The sequence below is a fragment of the Opisthorchis viverrini genome (genome assembly GCF_000715545.1).
Source record: "Opisthorchis viverrini unplaced genomic scaffold opera_v5_74, whole genome shotgun sequence".
Taxonomy (NCBI): domain Eukaryota; kingdom Metazoa; phylum Platyhelminthes; class Trematoda; order Opisthorchiida; family Opisthorchiidae; genus Opisthorchis; species Opisthorchis viverrini.
This window is the reverse complement of record NW_008751731.1, coordinates 1,124,860-1,129,769: the sequence shown is the minus strand read 5'-3', so window position 1 is coordinate 1,129,769 and position 4,910 is coordinate 1,124,860.

Sequence of the window (4,910 nt, the reverse complement as noted above, 5' to 3'; positions counted from 1 at the left end):
CATACGTGCTACTTGTTGCGCTGACCTGAATTCTGGATTTCTAATGCGCCTGGTCATTCCAATATAAGTACACCAAATTTCTATAAATCCACGTATCGAATGAATGTAAAGTTTAATAAGTGAACTCCAAGGGATTGACGGCATTTATTCTCACTCTAAAATCTTTCCCAGACAACCAAGGTTTTGCTAAAATTTGAGCACACTACAGTTCAAGTTTAAGGTCGGTCGATCGGTTTTGTCCGAAGGTGTCCATTTCTCAAAAATGACGGTTCTCAAAGTTTTCATTTCACAATTGGGAATGACCAGGTCTAATCGGTCACCTCGCGAATTTTCTCTACGGTGGATTTTGTAAGTGGGCGAATCTTCGAGATCATCAGTTACCCCGAACTGGAAACGAGGTGTCTGATGTGATAAGATGTAATGATAAGGAAAATTTTTCCTCAACTCGGGTGGTAGCTGCGTGGAATGAAATTCCTCCGGCGGTTGTCCACGCTCCTTCTAGAACCGAGTTCAAAGCACTGCTAGACACTTATTTATGCGAATCCTTGCGCTGGCAAACATACTGCTCCACACTGAGAACACAAAGAGCAGTGCTACACTCTTTTTTCACTTGTGCCTTTCAGGTGAGCGACAGCCGCTGAAAGACAAGAACAAAACCGGCCCGGCAACTTTGGCAAACGCCTCGATCCTGTGTATCAATCCGTGAATCCGTGAAAGAAGATTTCGGGACTTGCGCTAAAACATGGATAATTTCCAATGGAGGATAGCTGCAGGTAGTTATGCGAAAGCCTAGATTGTACTTGTGAACATGGCATATGACAGGGTGGCCCTCCCGTAAATAAAGTTGGCCTGTGTGGCGTTTTGTACCTTTATTGTGCTTCCATTATAACACTACGAATTTCGTCATTTGCATAATCGTTTTTTGTTTGAATACGAAAAACCACAAAAACGCGCACTTGTACAATTTCATATGATACAAGCGTGGTCACGTGCTTCGACTCTCTCTTCTGATTTCGCTCGCGATTGCAGCGGTCATTCGCGAGTCTCATGTACTAACTCTGGTACCAAAACGCTTCAGACATTTTCGGAATCTATTATATGTGGGAACTGCTCAGGAGAATACCCCTGGACCACCATAATTGGATTATTGTTTATTCGCTGACCTGGGCCAACGACGAACTATTTTAAAGAGAACAATTATTAGTGAGTCTGTTCCATTTGACCTCATTAATATTGTATAACCAACCTAGCGTTATTTTTTTGTTTCTTTGCCACACACTCCTGGTAAACTAACTTATTGGGTAGCCAGACCACTACACCTTCTATTTGCCGTTCGACCAAATGGATGCCGACTTATGTGTTTTAGGGCTCCAGGAATAGCTTCCCGGGGTAGTAGTCGTTATGCAAGCATTCATTTTTGTCAGAAAACTCGCACCATTTACCGGGAACGTAAGGCTCTGTGTGATAATGACTCTTTTCGGCGGTTGGGTTATGCTGGTCCACTGCATGATATCAGTGTGTTAGTTTCCAGGTACTGTTATCTGGCAGCATGGCGCTCCATTGCAAGATGCGAAACTTACCAGGCTCTCCCCAGCCGACTCCGAGCAGATACCAGATGTTTTGCCGCTAGAGATATACATTGTGAGCTGCTCATCATAACGCTTACCACTGTATTCAAACCCAAATACAAGAAGATGTCTTTGATTGCACAACACTACGATGACGCAGATGGCCAACATGCGGCTACAGGTCTACGGTGTCTAATCAGCTAGTTACACTGAAACTAAGTTCATCACAACCAACAGTAAAATGAGCTGGTCCGATGCACACGACGAAAATGCGGCTAGTAAGGCTAGTAGGGCAAACTAGCACGCGGAAATAATAATTAAGTTCATTTAATCTGGGGGGTGGCGACACGTCAAACATGGCTGTATCATCTATTACGTTGACAATGAAATTCCTCACGTTTAGTCAGTCCCCATTTTTAACCCCAGCCCCACTTTGTGTTTGGTGTGCATGTATGAACTGACGTTTGTTTATCCTTACCACTTCACCCATTTGGCCTTAAGGTCATCCGGCCATTTGTATCCGACTTTGCACGTGTGACTGGCGCACGTGGGAGCCTGTTCGCTCCCTTGCTTTGTACTTTTTTAGTCCAGGAGGACAGTTTGTTTTGGACGCATATCTACCGTCGAAGTTTGTATAATTTGTGAATTTGTCTTACACTAATAGTACAGTATAGAAACTCAGCTCCGACTTTGTTTTGTCTGCACAGGGGTTCTGGTATTACGCGTCACTCGAATATACCGTTTGCCTGTTACAATGACCACATTGGTACAATCAGAATAGAAGAATGACCGATGCCATTTATGGACAACCAAATTTCGCAAAACTGTAATCAGAACGAGGAATCCGATAAATCAGCAGTGCTACGTTGGTCCGGTCGGCCACTTTGATCTGATAACTGAAACCGATGCTAAGGCTACAAGGCCTTCATATTTGGGTGCACACCCGAAATAACAAAAAACCGTAACTGAGGATGATGAAATCGAGAAAATCGCAATATGAATATTTGGTAGCTTGAACAGCAGAATCATGGTGTTCAATGAGGCTGTATGAACTCACTGGCGTCGCCTTTCAAGAGAAGTTGTGCGTAAGAGCTTTCGGGAGATTGATTTAATATTAGTACACAGGATGGAACGCGAACAGTGCAGTAAATGACTAATTTGGTGCGGATCACAAACTAAAAGTACGCCGGGATGGTATGATCCGAACAAGCTCGTCAGCTGACAAGAAAGAACCTGATCCGCGGACACGAAGGCCAGGTGAAGAAAGTAATCGTGACTATGGTCAAGGGAACATTCGATGCACAGTCAAGAGTAAGAAGAAAATAGTCCCCGTTTTGTAATCGGAGTGGGTAGGGCAGTGCCGTGCCTTCATTGTACTGACATACGTTGGTTTCTGGGGCGCCCCGTAGCGGATATTATATTTGAGGCGATCGGACTCGTTTGCGGAATTTCTGGGCAGCAGAATTTTTGTTGTTTAGGAATATCCTCGGAGGCGAAGCGAAGTTTGTGCAGGATAATTACCGGTTTCGGTTTTTTTGGAGATCCCTTAAGTGCAAAACACGCAACATGTGGAGTAGATATCGACCGTACAGCGTTTTCGAAGCTGTGGAAGAGGATTGTATGGAATGACATCAGCTAGATATGTTGAATTTAAGGAGCTACCAGATTAGGGGGAGTTCACCAAAGGAAAAAATATTAACCTAAACTTTATCACAGTTTGGGTGGTGATGACACATGGTTAATGAAAATGTGATGATGCTGGATTTTGGTAGCCCGACTATCAAGGGTTGGCTCAGTACCCTAGCTACCAAGTACTGGATGAGCTTGCAAATGTAATGTTATTATAGTACAAGAGAGACAGAAAACAAACATAATTATGCAGAGCAGTGGTGTAATAGGCGGCAGCAAACTCGTAAGGACTGATGGGGATGGAACCTCCAAAATGATTCGCTAGTTTATTTGAATTTGCTACGTGAGTTCGACTGTGACATAATTTTGGGGGTATAGTGAATGTAGTAGAAAGGGCCACCAGTTGCCGGAGCACTGCTATCAGCCTCAATCGAGTGGTGCATGACGAGAAAATCCATTGGTTCCAGTCCTGAATGCTAGTAGTGAATAATTATGAATCTTCTTACAATATGCACTCATTTACTTACGTGACCGCCGCTTGGATCAGTGGACAGAGGTGCGTGTGTGTATTATTTTTGGTTGACAGAGTGGGATTTGGTGCAATGCAACCCCAACTAAGACAATGACTCCAGATTTGCGCGCCAATACAAGCCGTTTGCGTTATGTGGTATCTTTTTTAACGGACGAAATTCAGGCTTTCAATCATCGGCAGCGTACAGCATTGCCAGGTAAGTGACAGACCCAGGATAGGTTCACTCCAGACAGAAAAACACTGTGCTCCAGCGTCACGTCACTCATACTGGATGACTGAATTTAACTAGCTGAATCACGCAACTGAAATGCGGCTATCAGACAGCGATGCCAAATCAACTAGCTCTACGGTACGTTCGAAATCGGTTTCGTTTTACCCTCGTGCAAATTCGTGAAAATTTTTTTCGTTGTTCAACCTATTCACAGAGTACACACGAATAGTTGTCGGATTTTATTACTCTAACAAAACATTTGAGTGATAACCCTTTATATTTTGGGCACACTTCCTATTTTACATCTAGTCCGAAATATGACATCAATTTATACCGATTGCCCTCCGCAGCCATTGATAGACCACAATAGATGTGGGCGAAATGGATGCCCGTCGAACGTCAAACGCGGTATGCAATGCCACGCCTGCAAGACCTAGCGGCATTTCAAATGTACGGGTTTCCAGGACGACCAGATAAGCCGACTAGCCAACTCTCCTGACCCGTTTGTCTGCGCCAGCTGCCTCTACGTCAAGGGCGCAATGCATACCGCAGCGAAGAGAAGTCCCCCGAAACGGCACCCAATCCCCAGTGCAGATTCCGAAAGACCACTATCAGTGTTCCGCTTTAATCGGCATACTGGACGCGAAATTAGAGCGTCTTTCGAAGGCATTGGCGGACTCAGGCGCTGAGGATGCAGCAACCTGGACGAAAGTCGACAAGGAACATTCATCGCTGAACCAATACCTCGCGATGTCCATACCGGGTCCCATGGCTGAGAAGAAAGTCATACAACTTTCTGACGCGGCTATAAAACCGCCACAGCGTCTCTAGTGAACAGACGCCTAAGGAAAAACAGGCTGATAACATGGGGGTCATCCTCTGGAAAAATCACGTCAGCGAAGCTGGCACAGTCGATTCTCAGCAAGCCTGATAAATCGCTCCACGCAGAATGGCTACGCCAGAAGGGAAG